Source organism: Chelonia mydas, chromosome 4, assembly GCF_015237465.2.
Source record: "Chelonia mydas isolate rCheMyd1 chromosome 4, rCheMyd1.pri.v2, whole genome shotgun sequence".
NCBI lineage: Eukaryota > Metazoa > Chordata > Testudines > Cheloniidae > Chelonia > Chelonia mydas.
The window spans coordinates 132,272,726-132,297,529 of NC_057852.1; positions in this window are offsets into that span (position 1 = coordinate 132,272,726).

The window sequence follows — 24,804 nt, forward strand, 5'->3', positions numbered from 1 at the left end:
TGTGTTTGTGTAGTAGCTAGAAGGCAAACAGCAGCTGTAGTTCGTTGTGAAAAACCACATGGGTCACTTCTGCCCCTTCTTTTATATTGCAAAGATGGTGGGACAACTACCCTTTTTCCCTTTGGAAAGCTGAATTTAGAAATTCAGAAGCCATAGCACTTTTCATTATAATATATCCTCTGGTAATATATCCAGTGATATAGTAATATTTCTCATTAGAGACTGATTTAGGGACTTTTCTTTTAATGATTGCTTTACAAACCACAGAAATAGTTTTCCCTTTTTATTTTCCTTTTACTTTGAATTTCTATTAATCTTAGCTTTTTCCTTTATTTGTGTGTCGGGGAGGGCGGGGGAGTGCTATCTTTTATTTATTTGTGAAAGATGCCAAACATCTATATAGTTTTCTATTGTTGAAGTGAGGGAAAGGGAGTTAGGGAATTTGGAATATGTAGAGAGAATATGCCATACTCATTCAAACATTAAGTTCAGATATTATTAAAAATTGCTGTCATTGTTCAGATAACTAAATCAAGCATCTCTGGAGGATGGCAGGAGTTAAGGACCAGGAATGGGACTCAGAAAATGTGGCTTCTATTCCCAATTCTTCCACAAACTTTACATATGACCTTTAATAACTGACGTAGCCTCTTTTAAACAGCTTCTTTTTCCCCATCACAAAAATTGTGATAATTACACATACTTCACAGGATTGTCTTCCTTCAAATCCCTCCTTTGCCATAGTGCCTACTGAAAACTTAACAGATAGGCAGCTGATCTGTGGACACTCCCAGCATTGTCTCCTAAGGCTTCCTACTTCTCTGTTGTCTTTTGCCTAGTAATTAGATTGTAAAGTCTTTGGAGCACAGACCATCTTTTTGCTGTGTGTGCGTACGGTGCCTAACACAATGGGGTCTAGGTCCAAGACTGAGTCTCCTACATGCTACCGCAATACAAATAATTGTTCTGTGTGTCCCATGACTGACTTGGTCATGGGGGCACCATTCCAACAGGCAGTGAGTGCTTTTATCCTGGTGGTGTCTGTTTCTGTTCCAGGACCCCTGTGAGATAGGGAAGTAATATAATCCCCATTTTAGAGTTGGGGAATTGAGGCACAGAGAGGCTGAGTGATTTTGCCCAAGGTCCCACAGGTAGTTCATGTTGGCACAGGGAATTTAACCTGGGTCTCCCACATCCCAGGCCAGTACTTCAACCACTTGGCCATCCTTTTTCCCCATAAGTAATTGTTCAGAAGCTTCATTTACTAGAATACTTAACAAAACAGTCAATGCACTTGCTTCACCTCTGTGATGCTTGTATGTACCTATTACCTCACATTCCTTTATTTGTGGCCTCCCATTTACTTGTGCTCTTCCAAGATTCATCTGGAATCTTCTTCTAGACACTGAGTCACATCACTTCTCTTCAAATTTCACTTTAAAAATGTTGAGCTAAATCTCAACAGTCTTACTCAATCTTATTCAGTCCTTATTTAGGCAAATCCCCACTGGCTTCAGGATTTGGCCCTTCATGTTTACTTTAACACATGCTGAACCATAAATTCTACCCTTTATGACATCTTACTGATTTTACATTCCATATTTTCCTTTACAATTTCTTGGTACTATGCCCCTTTTACTTTTGGACAATACGTCATGAGTTATAGGAACCAGTTTATGTCAGACACCCCTGACTACATTCTGGATGCTAGAATTTTAACCAGTTACTGATGGACAGCTCTTTTGGGAGAATCTCAGCAATCTATCTGATGTAGGAGTTTTTCCTAGATTGTCTATTTCTTTGAACTTTAAAATCATGAAGAAGTTTTCTGATTGTTAATGTTCCACTTTATACATGGGGATCACAGTCAGTGCATGTTTGCTTGTGCACAATACCTGATTTGTCCAGTTGCATCAGATCTTATTGTTTACTCTTGTCAGTTGTCTCACATCATAGCAGTCCTATTCCCCAGTGGTCTGGTGGTAGGTAAGTTCACATAGCAGATGAGGAACGTTCACTAACATCACAGTGGGTAATAGCAACCACAGGCAGCAGAGTTGTTGGCCTGTAAGCAAGGAAATCATTAGTCTTCCTTTCATTAGCTCTGCTACTGTGTTACTGAACTCTGTTTTGTAGTACATTAGACTAATTAACATTAAATACCATTATACAGTGGATTGGCTTGATGTAAGGGTAGCTAGACAGTTCTTAATCCTCTCTCTCTTACATCACAAGAATAACAAACAAAAAACCCTCTGACCTCAATACACTGTGTAGCTTGAAAAAAATGCCAAAGTCAAGATTCTAGACAGGGACAAAATGGCCCAAACAGAAACAGTGTCTTACATCATGAGGTTAATGGGATTGTGTTCAGATAAGAAAATTAACAATATTTCACTTTCTCTCCACTATCAACAGAATCCCAGCGACTCTGAGGATGATGCATCTTTCATAGAATCATAGAATATCAGTGTTGGAAGGGACCTCAGGAGGTCATCTAGTCCAACCCCCTGCTCAAAGCAGGACCAATCCCCAATTTTTGCCCCGATTCCTAAATGGCCTCCGCAAGGATTGAACTCACAACGCTGGGTTTAGCAGGCCAATGCTCAAACCACTGAGCTATTCCTCCCCCTTATCATTATCTAACACCTCTCATGATGCACTTGCCCTTGGACCAGTCAGATGTTGAAAACAGTCCACAAGGGCTTCCAAAGATGTTAGTAGGAAGCAGAATAGAGGAGATGTTTCTGGAGTCCATTTCAGGCCTTGATGAATTATGAAGAAGACAGAACGTTGGTTTTCCCATGGAGGCAGGAGGCTATAAAACAAAAGGAGGTCAAGAAAGAGATTAATGTAAGCAATAGAAGCAGTGCAGCACCAGGAGATGGAGGCCCAGGATAGGAGATGGAGTAACAGTGTGAGACATAGTTGGGGATTGGTCCTGCTTTGAGCAGGGGGTTGGACTAGATGACCTCCTGAGATCCCTTCCAACCCTGATATTCTATGATAGACTAATGTGATGCAAAATATAATGATGATATTACTATCATTTATTCCCAGAAGGCAGGGGGTGATCTCAGATGAACTCTAACTCCAATTCTTATCACTACCACAACATATTTAATGGCAGTGATTTTTACATCCTCTCTTTTCTTCCAGATATCTAAAGCACCTTACGAAAGAGGTGTCAGTATCATTATCTCCATTTTACAGATGGAGAAACTGAGGCACAAGGAAATGAAGTGATTTGCCCAGTACCACCCAAGAATATAACCCAGATCCCTTGAGCCCCAAGTTCAGTATTCTATTCATTAGGCCACATTGCCTCTCTTGTGTAAGATTTTTTTTTTAAAAGTCACAATTAAAAAAATGATTTAGTTGAAATAAAACATTTCGATTGACTCAAAATATTTTTTCTTAATTTTCCTTTGCAGAGAATTTAAAAAATCTTGAGTTTTGTTCAGATTCAAAATAAAGCCAATTTTTCATTTTTTTTTTTGGTGAAACAGCATCTGTCTTCTGCACACCTCTAATTTGTTTGTTTTCTCATAACAAAAATGACTCCTCTACTACAGCTATAGAAAATCTTTCATTATGTATAGCATCACCAACAATTTTGTTTTTAAATTCCAGTAACAATATGCCCAGTGAAAGCAATAAGGATGCACAAAAATGCACCTGTTCATTCACCTTTTTGTAAATAAAAACATCTTGAATCTCATAGGTACTGTAAAGTATTGGAGTTTATAAGTACAGAGATACCTTATAGGCCATGTAAATGTATCTTATAGGCCATGTAAATAAAGTCTTACATCATTAATTGAGTGTTTTATATTGTTAAACCTAGACCAGTCAGTTTTGGTTGCTGATTGACACAGAGGAGAAAATTTAACTTCGGTGAACCCTTTTGTTGCTCAGTGTAATTACACCAGCAATGAATTTGCGCCAATATATTTGGGATAGGTGTTTCCTTAACTATGGTTCAATGGAAAAATTCATTATTCAATGATACCTTACTGAAATTCACTCTGTCATATATTGTACTGTACATGTGGTCATCTAGTGTAAATACTCTTTCTTATAATATAAAACCTGTAGGAACAGCAAGTGATTCATGACCTGCTACTGAGGCTTCTGAGTCCCCTTCCAAAGAGGGGCGGCAGGGGATGGGGAGAGAGAGAGACACACACACACATTCTCACCAGTGGGGTAGCAGAATCAGGGCCTTGAATATGACAAAACAAATAAGGGTAAGGGGAGGGGTAAGACAAAGGTTACAATACTGGGATCATGCAGTTATTCAGTTAAGGCATGTATACATCTTAATTGTAATGGTAGATTTTATTAGTTTGGGGTCATTTTTGTTTATTTAAAAGTACATTTCAAAGCACTTCACTGAGTTACAGCTGTGTGATTGGTTGACTTTTTAACTGGAGTCATGGGAGTAAAATCCTGTGCAATATGAACTTTTACTCCAAATATATTTTAATTATATCTACATATTTGAAAGACACATTTTTTACTGTTGTTTGCAAACTGCAATTCTCAACAAGGATGGCTTCTCAAGAAGCAGCTATCTAGGTGCTCAGATATATTATAAAGTACTGCAGGTTTGGAAAGTTTTTTAAACCAATTTTATAGGTGACAGTGGATATCCCTTGAAAAACTGCCTAATTTATCTTCTGTCTTATCCACAGACTATCTCTGAAAACTGTTTCATTATAAATTATAATGAAACTCAAAAAATGACCAGAATGGTAATTGAAAGAACATTTGGTATCTTAAAAATGAGATTTAGATGCTTAGATAAATTTGGTGGAAAATTACTAAACTGCCCTTCAGAAGAGTATAGGATATTCCTGGTAGGCTGTACATTATATAATGTGGCCATTAAATATGCCCCATCTTTAAAAAGAAGAGGCAGCAATTTAATGAGTAAAACCAAATTACTGATGTAAATTATCATAATGATGTATACTTGAAAGATTAGATTACAAATAAAGCAGAAGAAATTGAAAATAGAGCTAGATTTCTAGATCTCATTTTTAAGGTAAAGCAAAAATCAAAGCCTCCATTCATAAGGATGTAAAAATAATTGTGTGCTTAAATACAGGGCTGCAATTCAGGAGAGCTGGGATCTATATCTAGTTCTGCCACAGACTTCCTGCATAATATGATCATATGATCTCTCTGAGCCTCGCTTACCCCATTTGTGAAAAGAGATACTTTTCTGCTTCATGGCAATGTTGAGAGACTAAATGTATTAATGTGTGTACTTCATCCATAGGTTTGTTTGAGAGCCCTACCAATTTTTCCCTGTATGCCATGGAGCTCCACTTGCAACACCCAACTCTAGGGTTAATGTAAAGATTGTACCAGATAAAACCGTGACTCCAGGAGGAAAATGTCTCTCTATCCTATGTTTTCTGATTGGAGCTCTGGATTTAGTTTAGTGAGTAAGCCAGGGGAGACCACAGAAAATAGAGGTCTCATCCACAGTCGCTAAAATCAGTGTCTGCAAATGGTGCTGCTGGCAAGGTCCTCCAGGGGAAGAGGGACTGCCTGATTTGTCCATTCCCAAAAGCATTTGGGTACCTTTTCCAGCCAACTGTAAGGCAACACCTTGGGCCTGATTCTCCACTGCCTTGCACACTGTGTCATTACTGACAACTGTGCACAGTAAATGTAAATTGTTATTAGCAGTGTAAGAATGTGAAGAATGCTGATTTGGTAGTATTTTACTTTGCTCTACTTTGCATAGGTGTAAATAAAAGGTACAAATAAGGAGATTGGGGAGGGGGGAGGTGTCACATGATACCCATGAGGATAGTGGCTGCTTAGTCCTGGACCTCCTCACTCCCTACATATCAATTCATCTCTAATAATTACATTCCTAACAAATTGTCAAGTAAGTTTCTGTCATAAAAGATTAAATTAATCCCCTGGATAAACTTCAAACTGTTGACTATGGATTCCAATGAAAAAATGAGAGGCAACAAAAGACCTATGCCTAAATTACCTAAGCAGCTGAAGCGGGAGACTGCAAGGCCGCAGCAGAATCTAGGCCAGGATATCGTGGCACTAAAAGAATTCCTCGCAGACTGACTGGATACAATCTCAAAAGATATTTATGGCCTCTCTAAAGATATATGTGATGTAAAATCCCAAATGGCTCTCAGAGCTATAAAAGATTGTCATTGAAACCAGGAAAATTAATGAAGAAGCTGCCTCGTTAAAGCTTAGACAAGACAAACTGGAAAAAAACCAGGATGACAGAAAACAGATCTCAAAGAAATAACCTTTGCCTTTGGGGTATTGCTGAGGGTCTAGAGGGGAAGGATATTATCAGCTTTCTTCAGAAACGGCTACCTGATATACTTAAATTGGACCCCCTCTGTTATGCCTATTAGATATTGTAACGGCTCATCAAATGCCTGGTACTGGAGGGCAGGAGTTTGGCAAGCCCAGACCCCATCATCTTCAAGCTGCTGAAATTTACTGATAAAGCAATGTTAATGAATGCTGCCAGAAGGCTGAAACCCATATGTACAAAGGCCAGAATATTTTTTCTGACTTCCCAGCTGTGCTAAACAAAAAGAGGGCTGCATTCAGTGGCATAAAGTAAATCCTGAAAAGGACCAACATCAGATACAGCATCAAGTACCCATCCACTTTCACTATGGATTTAGTAGGCTTCACAAGATTTTGCAAAAACTCCTCTGAAGCTTGGCAGATACTTTCAAAGACTGACACCAGATTTGACCAAAAATAGCAGATAGTTTTTTTCCATCATGAAAAGCATACCTCAACAAGTTTAAAAATCACTTTGTTTTCATGTAATCTTCCAACTCCTAGCAGATAACCAGCTATACTGAACTCTTCTGCTGATATCCTTTGGAACTGAGCAACAACAACTGCATAGCATGGGAATGCATAGACTAACAGTTTAACACTAAGCGGGCGTTTATAACACCATCTACTGACTGAAGTATTATCAGCACTAATCATCACAACTTGTACTGCTAGACAGAATCTCTTCACTAACTCTGCCTCTGATGGATTATGTTATGGTGACCACAAGTCCCTTGGAACAGTCAACACTCCTGCCATGTAAAGTAGACTATAACCGATTTTATTTTTCATACTTAGGTTTTGTACTCATTTATATTTGATTTACCAAATCGATTGTAAATTTACATGTGATGAGTCTGTATATATGTATATGCATATACATATGTGTATGTATACATAAAATCTTCTGTAGAAAGAAATATATTATATATATTCTAGACTGCCCAATGGTATTTACAGGGTAATATTTGACTTAAAATATATTTGTATTTAGAGACATTCAGACTATTATTAGATAATATAGGAAGAGGAGGAGCAGATGGAACTGAAGCCATCAGGGATCTGAATGTGCCCAAACTGGCTTGTTTTATGGCTATTAATTTTTTTGTTTGTTTTCCGTTACAAATATACTTTGGAAGACACATGATATTTAACTATAGATCTTTTTTATATACCTGGCATTCTTAGAGGCTAAACTGAAGGCATAAATTCATTCAAAACTAAACAGTATCTAATATATATAAATACAGACCGTGTCCTAGAAATGTGGCTGTAGAATATGAACAGGGAAATATGTATCTTTAAAATAAGGTTATATATCTTAATATATCTTTTAAAACGTTGCCATTAATTTTCTTAAAGTGTGTTCCTGGAATGTAAGTGAACTTAATCAACCTTCCATAAGAATTAGAATCCTGAGATACTTCAGATTGAAAAAGTGCCAAGTAGCTTTACTGTAGGAAACTCAGCTAGCAAAAATAGATACCAGTAGAATCAAGAAGATATAGGTAGGTGTTGAGTATCATTCTTCATTGAATTCTGAGAGCAGAAGCACATCCATATTAATTCATAAAAGTATAACTTTTAAATGTATAATTCCTGGTCTGATCCTGTAGGAAAATATGTTCTTCTTGAAGGCTATTTCAACTCAAAAAAGTTAATTCTAGGAAGCATTTACAATCCAAGTAGAGGTAGTTTTGACGTTTTCAAAGACATTGCAGGTGTTCTTTCTAATAAAAAAATATTCCTATAATACTGGGACATGATTGGAATACTACACTAGATAGACATCTGGACAAATCCAATTACATGAGACCCAGGTCTCAAAGCGCCATAGGCCAACCCACACTGTTAATGAATGAACTTGATTTAAAAGTATCAGGGGATAGCCATGTTAGTCTGCATCCACAAAAACAACAAGGAGTCCAGTGGCACCTTAAAGACTTAACAGATTTATTTGAGCATAAGCTTTCATGGGTAAAACCCTCACTTTTTCAGATGCACCAGCATCTGAAGAAGTGGGATTTTTACCCACGAAAGCTTATGCCCAAATAAATCTGTTAGTCTTTAAGGTGCCACCGGACTCCTTGTTGTTCTTGATTTAAAATATATAGTAAGACTGAGACACACCAAGGAGTGTGACTGTACATATGTGTAACCTTTCTGCCAGGCCGAGTCGATAGCAGCAAGGGCCGGGTTCAGTACATAGGGGTTCCCTCTCAACAACGCAATGCAAAACCGGCTCGAGACCCCACCCGGTGACCTGGGAAAATCTTACACACACCCCTGGATGCATCAAAGAGGCAATACTTCTCCTCTCACAAGCACAGAGTCTCTGTGTAGCAGAAAATCTTTAATAACATGAGGTAAACGACATCGGCATTAAATTGGGGAAACACCACAACTGGGTTCATAAACCAAACGATGAGCAAATTGGGCCATGTTCTTTCCCTTTGGATCTAACAACCCAAAAGTTTCTTGAGTCCAGCAACCCAAAAATCACCCAAAATCACTCTGCTAGCCATCCCATGAGCCGCTCCGCTTCACCAGCTATCCCACAGTATATCTTCAGTCCCCTGCCCACTACTTAACACAGCACTCAGTGATTGCAGCTCTTAGTAATTTTAGCTCTTTAGTGATTTCAGCTTGGAGTAGGGGAGCCTCAGCGTTGGTACACCATTGGCCCAAAGTGAATTCAGCTCAGCAGCCTAAAACTAGACTCCTAATAGAATCAAAATTAGCTCTGATATTCTACAGTGGAGAGAGAATGAGGAAGAAGAAGGTGCAGTTGGTGTTTCAGGCCCTCAAGACAAGCCTATACCACCTGGCACAAATGCCTATCCCCCATATCTTTCAATTCACTGGGTTTTGGAACCTATGGCCCTTGTTTAGCGAGTGCTACTTAGTTGATGGTGAGTCCCTCCATCATAAAACAGTTCCTCTGTCCTTGATTCACATAATCAGGGTAACAACACTTTATTCTTCCTGCCCCAATAATAGAGAAACTGGGGATCCCACAGCAGCCAAAGTGACCATTTGAGCTGTTGTGGGCTCATGCTAGGCGGGGTGGATGTGCCTATGCAAACAAGATCAGCCCCTTAAGTTCTTTTCCACAACTTGCCACAATTCACCACCAGATGTCAGGGTAGAGCTCATCCTGACTCTGCTTACATCTGTTTCTACAGTACATTCATTTTACTCCACAATTGACTTTTTTCTTGTGTCTTCATAACTGATTCCAGGACATCTGGAAGCAGCTATTGATAATATATTAATTTCAGATCATGCTCCCATTATATTTACCATAGACATTGGTTACACATGATTAAAATCTTCTAGGTGGAAGCTGAACACTCTGCTACTAAATGCTGCAACATTTTATTCCACAGTCGATTCAGTCATCTCTAACTTCATACAAGAAAATAAGCAATCAGTTACCTCAGATACCATCTTTTGGGAAGCTCTGAAAGCTACTGTAAGGAGTAAATGCATAAAGTATGCCTCCCAAAAGAAGAGAAAGACTCAAGTTGCTAGACTTTCTGGACAGGGAAATAAATGAGTTGCAGAGTAAGTATAAGACTGGCCCAAATAATCAAAACCTCCTACATTCTCTAATCAATGCCAAATATAAATATAATGAATGTTCATCCAGCCAAGTTGAATTTGCACTCAACAGGATCAAACAAAGATATTATGAATGGGGAGATAAAGCAGCTAAATTACTTGCCAGAAGACTTAAGAGGGAACTAGCCAACAATATTTCTTCCTTATTGCCATCCTGGAACCAATAGATAAAAATAATCAATTTAAACTTATTATATCAAGCTTTGTACAAAATCAGACAACCAATTTGACTTTGATAAATTTGATCATTTCATTAAAGGCCTACCCTTTAATACCCTAATTTCAGAACAAGCGTTGTTTATGGACAAAACAATCAAAACACAAGAGATTGAACAGGCTATGCAAATATGAATTCAGGCAAGGCCCCTGGGATAGATGGCTTTCGGATAGATTTCTACAAAACATTTTGAAATCATCTATCTTCTGTTCTTTCTAACGTTTTCACTGAAACATTCCAAAAATGAATCAAGTCTTGTGACGCAAGAACTACTTGAATTACTTTAATGTTAAAGAAGAACAAAGACGATTGCCACTGTGCTGACTTCCACCCTATATCTCTGTTGAACACAGATTGCAAAATAATTGCAACATTTTTAGCAACGCAACGGAACACTATCACCCCATCAGTTATGCACACAGATCAGGCTGGTTTCATTAAAGGAAGATTAGCTGCTGATAATGTGAGAAAAATTGCTCACCTGACCCAGCAAGCTCAGATGTCAAATTTTCCTTCCATAGCCCTATCGCTAGATGCAGAGAAAGCCTTTGATAGGGCTGAATGGCCTTATCTAATGGCTGTCCTAAAAAAAACCACACACAGATGTGGACCAATATTCCCGAATTGGGTCATTGTATTATATAACTTTCCCCTCACTTCAGTATCATCTAATGGAATTATTTCTCCAACATTTCAACTAGCATGTGGGATGTGACAGGGCTGTCCTCTCTTGTCCCTCCTTTTTTATGTTGCACTTGAACCACTGGCAACGTACGTATGTCAGCACTCAGGCATTGAAGATATGACTGTAAGCAGGAAAGAATATAAAATCAGTTTATGTGCTGATGACATTTTTGTATTATTGAATAATCCTCTGTCCTTACTGGGGAGACTAGAAATAGCCAAAATGAATACCTGCCCTAGAATGACTTATATTATTCTCCTATTGCTTTTCAAGGTCTTTTCGTTGCTCTTAGTTTGAATAAATAGGCTTATCATACAATGTATATGGGATAAAGAACAGCCTCCCATGTCACACAAGACCCTTAAAAAACCCTGGGCAACAGGAGGTAGGGGATTGCCAGATTTGTATCTATATTTTCTAGCATACCAAATGCATCCTAATGTAAGGTGGGCCCCCTCCAGTAGCTCTGAATACACACCGGTCTGGTTTGAGATTGAAAAAAGCTTAGCTATGCCATTTGGTTCCTTCTCTTCTTTTTTATTCCTTAAAAAGCTACCCACATCCTTAAGAAAAAAACAGTCTTTGCATCTGCATGGGGCATTCTGCAATGCATTAAGATGATTACAGCATCCAATCTCACTAATTCTCTTCTCATACCACTATGGAATAACCCATACATCAGGATCAAGGCCAACTCCATGCTTAATGCAATTCGGATAGAGAAAAGGTTAACGAAAATTAAAGATATAATAGGAGATGATAGACTGACCTCCTTCGATTACATGTGCAGCAGATATCGACTACTGCTCTCTAACAGTTCCCTCTTTCAGCAGCTATGCTCAAGGATTTATGCAAGGATGGGGGACAACTGGCCTGTTTCAACTTTCTCACCTCTAGAAGAACATGTTAAGAAATATGGAAACAAAAGTCACTTTTTAGGAGTTACTTATTGGTGGCTTAATGGTTTTCATTAATTTCTCAATCTCCAAAAACAATGGGGAAAAGAACTTACCCTTACTATCACAACAGAAACCAAGGAGGGTATCTGGCTCAAGGTGAAAGATACTTCAAGTTATTTATCCTTGCAAGACTTCCACATCGAGCTATTAAACAGGTATTACTGGACTCCAGAACATTTGTTTAAGGCTAGATTGGCGATACATAGTGAAGGTTGGAGCTGCAAACAGCTCCATACCAACCTTTCACGCATCCTCTATACCTGTCAAAAATGCATGTGTTCCGGAACACCATATTTGGTGCTCTCTCAAAAACTTTGAAGTGTTGCCATTTTTCATTCTCCAAGCCTCTGTATTTTAGAAGTGCTGGATGAATTGGTCTTGCCAATTAACATTAAGATACATTGCAGTAACTATTTTAGTGGCCAAAAGTGTTATTTTGAAGAAATGGAAATCTGCAATTTCCCCTTCATACACAGACTGCTTAGTGAGCTCTCTACTACTGCATTAATGGAAAAATATGGCTCTGTCTAATAGAAACACTTGGAAAAATATGAGGTTGTCTGGTCACACAGGAAACTATTGCATGCTTTTGCAATTTATTATATATTCGTCCTCAGTACTCAGAGGTTATGGTCTCACTTATTTTTCTATTTAATCAATTTAACAATTGATGCCCTGCATGACCTCTACAGGTTCAGGGCTTTTGTTTATTTGTTTTTGGTTTGTTGTGGGTTTTTTTCAGATTTTATACTGAACGCTGAATTTTGTTATTTATGTGATATTTCCATCTTATGAATGCATTTGTATAGTTTTATTTTAGGTGTTTATAGTTTATACTAAAAAATAAGGTTTTAAAAATAATAAATAAGATCTACCCCTCCACTAGAGGTCCAATTTGTGAACACCTAGGAGAGAATAAGGTGAGAAGGAATAGTAAGCATGGATTTTTCAAGAACCAATCATGTCAAACCAACCTGATAGCTTTCTTTATAGGGTAACAAGACTTGTAGATGGGTGGACTTTAGTAAGGCATTTGATACTGTCTTTCCTGACCTTCTCATAAACAAACTAGGGAAACAGAAGCTAGATGGAGCTACTATATGGTGGGTGCATAACTAGTTGGAAAACCATTCCCAGAGAGTTCCCAGTGGTTCACAGCCAAGCTGGAAGGACATATCAAGTCGGGTCCTGCGGGGATTAGTTGTGGGTCCAGTTCTTTTCAAAATCTTCATCAACGATTTAGATAATGGCATAGAGGGTACACTGATAAAGTTTGCAGATGATACCAAACTGGGAGGGGTTTCAAGTGCTTTGGAGGATCGGATTAAAATTCAAAATGATCTGGACAAACTGGAGAAATGGTCTGAAATAAATAGGATGAAATTCTATAAGGACAGATCAAAGTACTTCATTTAGGAAGGAACAATCAGTTGCACACATACAAAATGAGAAATGACTGCCTAAGGAGGAGTACTGCAGAAAGGGATCTGGGGATCATAGAGGATCACAAGCTAAATATGAGTTAACAGTGTCATACTTGCAAAAAAAAGCAATCATTCTGGGATGTATTAGCAGGAGTGTTAGCAAGACATGAGAAATAATTCTTCTGCTCTACTCTGTGCTGATTAGGCTTCAACTAGAATATTGTGCCGAGTTCTGGCCACTACATTTCATGAAAGATGCGGACAAATTGGAGAAAGTCCAAAGAAGAGCAACAAAAATTATTAAAGTCTAGAAAACATGACCTATGAGGGAAAATTGAAGAAATTGGGTTTGTTTAGTCCGGAGAAGACTGAAAGAGGACATGAGAACAGTTTTCAAGTACATAAAAGGTTGTGACAAGGAGGAGGGAGAAAAATTATTCTCCTTAACCTCTGAGGATAGGACAAGAAGCAATGGGCTTAAATGGCAGCAAGGGAGGTTTAGGTTGGACATTAGGAAAAACTTCCTGTTAGTATGGTTAAGCACTGAAATAAGTTGCCTAGAGAAGTTGTGGAATCTCTGTCATTGGAGATTTTTAAGAGCACATTAGACAAACACCTTTTAGGAATGGCCTAGAGAATACTTAGTCCTGCCATGAGTGCAGATAACTGGACTAGATGATCTCTCGAGGTCCCTTCCACTCCTATGATTCTCTATGGTAAGCTAGTGCTTGTCGATCCTCAGATAGAAAGTTCTCTAGAAGTGTGAAGTATTACTACAATTATCATTATCTACATATTTTTATTCAAAAATCGAAATATATAGCTGAATACAATGGATTTACAATTAAAAACAATGTTTTAGCCAAAGCCTACAGTGTGTTCTCCCTGGCAACGCTCACAGTGACATATCAAATAAGCTTCCTGGAAAAGATATCAGTAATGTGATGGAGCTTTCCTGAGCCCTATTATTATTAAATTGGGGACTGGTCCTGCTCTGAGCAGGGGGTTGGACTAGATGACCTCCTGAGGTCCCTTCCAACTCTGATATTCTATGAATTCTATGAATTATTTATTTGTATTCCAGTTGCATTCACAATGTGCTAGGCACTGTCCATACACACACAGGAAAACACAGACCCTGATCTAAAAAACCCTCATGATTTAAGGGCCTGATCCTGCACCAGTTAAGTTAATGGGAGTTATGATATTAACTACAGTGGGAGCAGAAGCAAGCCAGAAGGCCCCAGTTATGCAAGCTGCTATACATTGGCAGACCCACAGCTCACACAAAGCCCTAAATCGATCTCAGTGGAGGATTGAGCCCTGGCATATTGATATTTTTATATATACAGCACCATTAATGTGCATAGCACATTAAATAGGGATAAAAGACTGGTTTTACAGCCCCAAGAATACTGTGGCCCCTCCTGCATCCACTAAAATCAACAGCAAACTCAACCTGAATTTTATTAGTGAAGAATTGTATCTTAACTTAGACAAGATATTTCATAGAGAGAGGCTTTCAGAAAAGACAGCATGGGATAATCAATGGGAGTTTTGTCTGGGAAAAAGGATCACAATATTTGATTCTACATAAATAAAATCTAACAATGGGCTTGACCTTGTGCCATTTCAGACAGTGGGTATTTTGCCACTGATTTCCATTTTAGCAGGCTTTAACTTAAAGTGAAAGAATGCTACGAAGACAATATAAATTCCTTCACATTGACATGTACTGTATACGTGTAGTCCACTGGCTCAGTTTTATTTTGCTCAAATGTTTTATTTGATCATTTTAAATGACAGGAAATAAATGACAAGTAAATGAAACACATTATTAAGTACAGGATCATTATACATATGTCATGGGATGGAATTTGTCTAGTCATGATGCTCCTGAGAGATTTAAAATTTTTGTTTTTTAACTGAAATTTTTCCAAGTTAAAGCCATGGTGTGTGCATAAGAGGTACACATGCAGAAGGAAAAAAAAGACTTATGGCCTGGTTTTTACTTCTATTTATAGAATTGTATATATTTCTTACTTATAAGAAATAAGGGCTGGATTCTCAGATGGTGTAAATCTGTCTCATTTCAAATGAATGGTGTTGCACCATTTTATACCAGATGTGGCCCTTAGTACCTCAGTTCTGCCTGTATTCCCATCTATTCTGACATGAAAATTCTGTCTATGTGCCTGTCAGATTAAAAAATAATTTTAAAAAATTGTTCCACATGATTTTGTCAGAACTTTCTAGTTAATAATCAGTTTGACCACCTCCATCTTCACACACATTTTTAGAATTTTCACTTGAATCAATGAAATCAAGTGGGTTGTAGAACAGCCAGGGAGTTTTTGTGCTTCAATATTTTGTGGAGTTGTTTACAGCTAGAAGATGGGAGGAGAAGTGTTGTTAAAGGAATAACCTTGGTTCATAAACCCGAAATGTAAAACAATGTGGGAAAGTTCACAACAGGAAAAAAGGGAAAAGAATATCATGCTCCGATGGAATAATTATATTGTACAATAATTCAAAATAAATGCATCTGTTGAGCAACTAGAGACACTACATGAAAAGAGCTTTTTACAGTGGAACAAAAGTGGTACTGATATCTTAATTGCTGATTAAAGTCTGCAAATACTATATCTATAAAATTATGCACATTTTAAACAAGAATCAGCAAGACGTAGCTAACAAGAAAAACAAGTTCTACAGTGCAATGCAGACTTCTTCAGTTTTTTTATATGACATTGCTGATAAACAATTTTGTTGTTATTATTTCTGCCTCATAGCGGCCACAATGTAATCGCCAGTTTCCAAACATTGAAAGTGTGGTCGCTGCTCCACCGAACTTACCTTCGAAATGTTACAAAATAAAGGAGGATCAGGGAAACAGAAGCAATAGAACTGTATTTTTTTTATATTTTGGCTGGTAACAATGGAGCAGAGTCTGATTATTTGTTATATGAATGTTATATTTTTAAAGAAGACTGTCAAGTGTGTCCAGAACTTGGGATGGCACTTTTTCCTTGTTTAGATTTATACCACATCATCAACAACCAAAATCAAGCAATTAATTATATACTGATATTTTAATGCCATATTTTTTTTGTTTTGTTTATCAACAGCAGTATAGGCATTCCCAAGCTGCTCTACATGCTGATGAAAAAGTGGGACTCTTGAGAACCAGGTCAGGAACTTCTCTGTATGCATAGGATGTAGCGTGGAAGAAGGCACTGAGAATCATAAGCAGAGTGATACAAAAGATTAGGGTACATAAACTGGAAAGATCAGAGTTATAGGAGCCTTGCAGAAACATTAACAAACACTTGATCATACATAACAGCAAGTAGGCAGATCAGATTCTTGCATTCCATCCAATGCTATTGGTTCAGTGGAACAATTAATTCAGAGAGCCTGTTGAACAGAATGTTTGGCCAACGCTTCCCTGAGGCCAAATCCTCCAGCTCGCAATGAACAATGGAAGAATAGAATTTCCATCTTTGAAACCATCTGATTTCCTACCCATTCCATTGGTGGTACACATTTCTTGTTGTCCCAGTCTATTTCTGAATAGGAGGTCTAGCCTAAAATATCAGCAAAAAGCCAGGTCCTATAGCAAAATACCGTTCAGAGTTACTGTAAGGTGTGATAATGGAACAGTGACAAGAATTTCTGTAAACTTTTTTCAAAATAATTATTTAGAGACGGCACATACCAAAACTTCAGACCCAAACCGCTGCACATAAATGGGTTAGGATTGTAACTGCCAGAGCTAAGTCTGCCCCTGTAGTTTTAGTCTAAGATTGGATCATGAATGGGAATAGTATTATTTTCCAGGAACCAATTTAGATGTGACACAAAATAGTTGAAATCTCATGAAAACACATAATCCCACAGGAGTGAGATTTTCTTCAAGGTGGCAAAAATCTTCTAAGATCAGCTAATTTTACACAATTTCCAGCATTTTAGACTTTGTTCTCAGAAGAGACATTGTTGCCCCTAAATCCTTATTCCTTTCCCAGTCAGATTTCTGAACCTTAGCTAGAACATAAACCTGGGTCAAATGTTGCTTTCTTGGCCCACTCTGTTAAAATTTAGTAAGCATTTCTCTAGGTGACTAAAATATTATAGCTAATCACTGCAGTTTTCCTTTTAAAACCATCTATTTTTTATTCAGGCACTACACAAGCTAAGACTTTATCTAGCAAAGTCCTCAGAAGGATCTCCCCTATTCAACATGACCCAAAAAAGCTGCAAATGTAATAAATATAACATTTAGGGTACATCAGTAGAACAGCTAATAAATATGCCTGTGTACAATACTTCCTTAAAGCGTGTCTTCAGATTGCAAATCTGATAAGTCTTTGCTCAATTTACATCAAGCTGGAGTGCTTGAAATTGCTTTTTGATCTGAATAAAGCATGCGATGCAATGGTAAGACTGTAGCAAAGGGCTTTCTGGGAAATGACAGAAGGGTCATGGAGATTCCAGTTTATTAAAGTGCACATTGTTAAACAATAAGGGAAGTTACTGGTAAAACCTGAACCATGGCATAACACTTCCAAAATGAACTCCTTTGCGCAGGACGAAGGAGAAGCCTCACTGGCTGAAAACATCAGCTATTGCAATCACGATTTCCCACATTATTTTATGCCTGTTATAAGATCATTCTGTAGGCACATTTTGAAAATTACGTTGCTGTTCCTTTAAAGCAGCTTATGTGAACTGCAGGCCTGAACCTGCTACTCTTCTTCATCTTATTCTTGCCACTTTTATTTGCTGCCACTCTTATTCATATTCAGTTGGGTGCGGGGGTCTGATTATTTATTATATTTATGTTATATTTTTAAAGAAGAGTGCCAAGCATGTCTAGAACTTGGGTGGCACTCTTGGTTAGTTTAACTTTATACCACAGCAATGACAACAAAAATCAGGCAATTAATGATAGCCTCATAATATTTTAATGCCATATAGTCTTTGCTTCTGGATAGTAGTATAGATATTCCCAAGCTATTCTACAGGCACGCTGATGAAAAAGTGGGACTCTTGATGCAATTAACTACATTAATTCTGAGAGTCCTCACATGGGAGAAGCTGCAAGATCGGGCTCATACACAGCACTCAATGTATCATACAGATACTTTTTGCCCATTTGGCGCACGCGTACTTACTATCACATTTTACCTCTCTAGAATTCCTGAGCTGCCCTATTTCTACATCCTAGTTAGCACACAACGAAGGTGGCTTCATTACCTTAGTATAATGTTCAGAAGGGTCCTAATTAAAACAAACTACAAGTTCCAGGGAACTGGTTCCCTTAAAGTGCATCTTCCAATGGTCTGAAGATTCTAGTGTAAGGAAATAGGAAGCCATACATGGTGCCTTCTTCAACTCCTCAATGCTCAGGGGGAGAACGTCCACTGCTATGCCCCTTAAGTGGGTACAGAATACATTCAGTGGTCACTCCACCACTTCTGCTGGCCAGTGCAGAAGGAAAGCAGGCCCAATACGCATTTTGGGATAGCCAGCATCTGCTGTGGCAGCAGGAAGGAGCAGTCTCTGAACTCAGGAGAATATGAGGACTCTATATTGTGCTCAGGCACTATACAGGGATCTAAGAATGGCTGGGGACTCTTGCTTCCTCTTCCCCCTGCACATCCAAGCAGCCACATGCAGACAGGTCCAGTATTCTGCAAGTGGTTGTACATCTCCAGCCAGGAGGGAACTAGGTTTGAAAGCAATTTCAAGCGTACCAAAAAAGTTTTCCTGCCCACAGCATCTCCAACGTTTTTTAGAGTGTTTACCTGAAATCTTATCTAATTTGTCTGGTGTATTCTTGCTAATGGTTTAAACTGTGGTTGTGATAGACTAATGAGACCAATAAATTCTTTAAAGAATACATAAACCCTGTCCAAGCTTCTTGGCCAATGCTTATGCTCAGCTCTTTATCCCCCATCCACGTTTGTTAACAGTACGGCTGGCATTTCTATTATTTCATACATTCTTATATCCAGGTGAATATGTTTTCCGTTTATTTGTTCTTTGATATCTGAACTTATAGCACATCAGATTGAAAATACAGATACATGGGAAAGGTGGATAATTTCCAATTAATATTTATATTATGGAGGCTCCAACTATAAAGGGCTCCAACTAGGATCAGAGCCCCATTTTGGTCGGTTCTGTACAAACACACAAAAGAGACAATCTATGCCAGGCTTACAGACTGATGACGGGGTAGGGGAAGAGGATACAACATGCAAGTAAACTGGTGAAAAATTGGCACTCCTTTGTTAGTTATGATTTGGTTTTGTTAACTGGAGGTAGTGGTGGAGAGGAAGAAAAGGAAAGAAGGGGAAGAGAAACTGTCAGTTTGTTATGACACCTGGCCATCAGACTGGGTTTTGTAGACACCATGGAAGAGATGAATCTTCAGGAGGGTTTTGAAGGAAGATAAGATAGTAGCCATAGGCACCGACTCCGTGGGTGCTCCAGGGCTGGAGCACCTACGAGTAAAAATTAGTAGATGCTCTGCACCCACCAGCAGCCAAGATCCCTTCTATCTAAAACTGCAGTTTATTAGATTTAAGCACCACACAGACATAAGCAACAGGTTTAGAACATCCCAGATATTTACCTAACATCTGGAACAGTATTTAGTAATTAACAGCAGTTTCAAAACGGGCTCACCTGCTGGGGAGAAAGGGTGTCAGGAAACCTGTCTCTCATGATGGCTTCAGAGGACGGCTCTAAAGTACACTCTATTAGCTAATCTTTTATAACTAACTTCTACAAAACACAAAAGACAGAATGACCCCTACTGGATCATCACTTTTCCTAACTTTAAATAAACCTTCTAATGTCAAAGCCATCTAGATTCAAGGTTTTCCAGCCACCAAGGTTTTCAGTCTAAGGTTGTTTACGTTTCTGCCCCCTCCTCCCATTCTGATTAGCAGAAACTGCCAGCTAGATTTACCTATTTCTTATACCCTGTATCCAAATTAACCCTTACCTATGTGGTGTTCTATTTCATTAATTCAGAATGGCTGAATTCATAAAATATGGTTGCAATTAACTTGATCACATTCTGGGGCATACACACCCCTCAAATCCAGGGCAACAGTAGGACTGGAAGGGACCTCAATAAATCATCTAGTCTAGTCCCCTGCACTGAGGCAGGTCTAAGTATTATTTAGACCATGCCTGACAGGTGTTTATCTAACATATAACATCTCCGTGACTAGAGATTTTTAAAAACAGGTTAGACAGTCATGATTAACAGTAAGGAAATCTATTTATTGTTTTAATTACAGTAGCATCCAAAAGCCTAGTCAAGATCAGAGCCCCATTGTGGTCAGTACTGTAGAAACATTGTAAAAGGTTACAGTCTAAATAATGTAGTACTGACGTTTTAAGGTAAAAAGAAATAGTGTGTATCTCGGATGCCACCAGATGGTAATTATTGGCAAATAATGTTTGTTGTTCTTCAGTTTTTAAATATGCATTTGTATGAATCTGGTAGATAGAAATTTCCACCTCCCAGATACATCGACTTTTTTGTGTGGGGGGTGGGGAAGGAGTACATATATTAGCACATTCTTTATATTTAGGAAGATATGAAAATATACTGATTGGCCCCTTCAATGAAGAAAATGTTGTCATACTTGATAAATTGATACAGAAGAAAAATTAAGCACCATTTCTCAGAAGAATATATAAAAAGCAAGACTAGATTATATATGTATCTTGATACATCTTTATATTTTGGTATTTTCAGGAAGATGGATTCCAGTCCATTAAAACTAAGGGTTCAAGAACAAAAAGGCAGCTATCTGATGTATAATCTGTCACATAAAGAACTACTAGCTAGCTGATATGATTGTATATCCACATTTCTACATGCTTTTAGAAGAAGGAAAATGTTGAACTGAACAGTCAGGAACATTGCTTAACACGGCTACCACTCTGAAACCATTCGCTAGAAGATAGATTATGGTCAAGAAGTCAAATTCAAATCAGAGCTGCTGCATTACCAACACGAACATGCATGAACTATTCCTGTGTCTTCACTTCTTTTCACTTGAAAAGACTGTTACTTCAGCATCTTCTTAAATCAGGACTACATAGGAATAAAAAGCAAAGTGGCCTCCAACTGGAAGGAATCTTATATATTCTACGAGAGGTAGTCATACAAGAACAAAGACTTCCTTAGTTGTTACCACCTTCTATAAGACTGTTGAAGCCTATGCAGATAAAGAACTGAGAGACTTCACTAAACTGCCTTCTTTAGAGGTTAGGTACCACAAAGGCTATTTTAATATACACTATACAACAAACAAACAAACCAACTATACCACCAGGTGATGCAGCTTGGAATAATTTTATAAGTATTCTGAAAGTAGCCAGCATACTGGTATGGATACTGCTAACACCTTCATCTCTATAAATGAAAATGTCAATCAACCTCCTTGGTACATTCAATCCTTAGCCAATCAGCATAGCAATTAACGCCAGTTGTGGTAGTAAGTTTGAGATGTAGACATTTTTCCAGTAGGAACTGGACTGAAACTACCCAACCCATTTCATACAGTCGATAATAAACTATCAGATTGTAATAACTTTCCATATCACCCCTCCTGACCTGGATAAGAAACAGCAATGAAATGCTGACTATCATCTTAAACGTATCCAACCCTCCACATTTCTCCATTTTAACTTAGGGAAAAGGGCAAGTACTTGAGAAATTTTTAAATCAAGAGCAATGCTGTTGTGATTTTTCCTACGAGATTCTTTGTAAATGTAAATTCGGCATAATCTTGCCAAAATCGTCATTAAAATAACAGACCTGAAAAATCCTACAGGACCTCTGAACAGGTTTTAGCTATCTCAATGGTATGTATATGTGAGGGTCTCAAACTTTCCCACAGTGGGAACTACATCATTATAGAGTTTGTCTCAGGGACATCTCCAGTCACATTTCTGATCACACAACACCCCTAGGGCAGTTATCAACGACAACTATTGTTTACATGAAATAATGACAATGGATTGCTTGGGAAGATGGACTCATTCAAACAACATGCATTTTAATATAGCAAAATGCAAGGTCATAACTTTAGTGCCAAAGAATGCTAGTCATAACTGCAGAATGAAGAACTATATTTTGGAGAGCAGTGACTATAAAAGGGAATGGAGATCATGAAGATCTGGAAAACCTGCTTTATAGCAAGAGACTAAGGAAACTTAATCAATTTAGTTAATCCAAAAAAAAGGTTAAGAGGTGACAAGCACAGTCTGTAAGTAGCTACATGAGGAGAAGATTTCTGATAGTAGAGGGCTCTTTAAACTGTCGGACAAAAGCATAATAAGATCTAACAGGCAAATTCAGACTGGAAACACATTTTTAACAGTGATGGTACTGTTGTGACCAGTGGAACAAATTACCAAGGGATGTGGTGGACTGTCCATCTCTAGAAGTCTTTCAGTCGAGATTGGATGTCTTTTTAACATCTATGCTCTAACTCAGCCAGAAGTTATAGCCTTGGTGAAATTATATAATCTGTGCTATGAAGGAGCAGTCAGAATATGTGATCATTGTGGTCCCTTCTGGCTTTCTATGAATCTATAATGTTAGGAAACTATTTATGTATTTTGCCTGTGGATAGTGTGATTTTTTATTTCCAAAAGGACAAAACAACTTATTACTTCGTCTTCATTTACTCTTCATTTCATATCACCAAGCAACCTACCCATCCTGATTATCTGAAAACAAGGAGAACTGGCTATAACTAGCATTCTGCATATCACTACCATGTGTTCCATGGACCCCATTTTGTACATAATAGTTTACCTGTCTTGCAAACAGCAAATGTATTTTTTTCCCTCCTGATCCCAGACTACATATCTGTGAGAGCACAAACCCATTTTCCCCACTTTGAGAATATTGTTAAACAGAATTATATAGTTAAATCACAGGTTGTTGAGTAGCAAGCAGAACTTTAACAGGGTTTGCCAATCATTAGCATCATCTTTATTGACTTCCTTGGGGTTTGGATCAGGCCCATCCAGCTACCTAAATTCCATTCTACAACTTCAACTGTCAATTTAATTAATTTTATTTAAGTGTGTATATATATATATATAAACTTTAAAATGATATATACACAATGTCAACTGTAAATTATGTAATTTCTAAAACACAGTGTAGTATTTCTGTGTGACAATGAATAGCTTCCATTACCTAGACGTGGCTGCTTTTCAGTGAGTAGGAGGGATGAGGGGGGGAGGTCAGTGCTACGGAAGCAACAGATCCTTTATTCTGTGCAGAAGGGAGAGATCAATGTGCAGAGAGTCCCCTCCGTGCTCACATCCAGGTGGTGTTATTCAGTTTAGTGTGTAGGGGAAGATTGGGGTAAAGTTTTGTACTGAGATTTGAAAATATGATTTTGTTTCAGGACATAGAAGTGTTAATCCAGTCAATAAAAAAGCACCAGTAGGAAGTAAAAGCAGGCTCACTGTAAATCAAAATGAAAAATCTGGAGAATCACAATCTGTTAATCAGCTTTTAGGAAAAATAAGGGGCTTGATCCTACCTCTCAGCCAAGGTAGTAGCAAAAGACCAATTGAGTTCAATGGGAGAAGGATTGGGTCCAGAGTGAGAAGACATAACAGATATACTGTTTTGTTGATGAAGAGTTCATAAATAAATTCACGGGGGAACAGTGCAGAAAGGATATTAAAAGAGCCAGAGAGAACCATGGACTGGAGTGTCATTTCTCAGAAGCTCTGTGGTTCAAAAAGATGTATTATAGTTTATATTGATTTACAGTTATTAGACAGTTATTGTAATTTGTGTTGATAAAATAATCACAGAGTATGGAAAATATGTATTAAATGTGAGCAGCTCTGTAATACTTACACACTTATTGCAACACTGATCATCAGAAATAAGTATATTTTAATACACAGTTAATGAATATGTAACTTGCAACACATAACAGTGGGTCTGATGGATCACACCCACAAGGACTGGTTAGATGAAATAGTATTGGCCTGGTTTTAGGATTATTTAACTGATATATCACAGGATTTCCAATTAGGAAAGAGTTTTTCAAAAAGAGTGTGGTTTTCAGTGTCTGACTTCCCCAAGGAAACAGTATCAGGGCTAATTCTGTTTCTTGTTTATTGAAAAATTAGCAACACTGAGCAGGGGGTAATACAATGGTGAACCAGCTATACTCCAATTAAGTGGCATTGTTCTCTAATCATCATTTTCATGGACTTTTTGGAAGGTACCATCCAGGTTTCTGCAGAAAGCAAAATAAAATGTGGACCTCATCCAGGAGAGCTCCTTGCATGAGGTAAGCCGAGAGGAGCAAAGGTTTTTTCAGTACACTGGTGCAGTGGTTAGACAAGAATTGGGAAGGACTTGGGGCCACAGCTCCTGTCATAAATATAAAGGGAAGGGTAACCACCTTTCTGTATACAGAACTATAAAATCCCTCCTGGCCAGAGGCAAAACCCTTTCACCTGTAAAGGGGT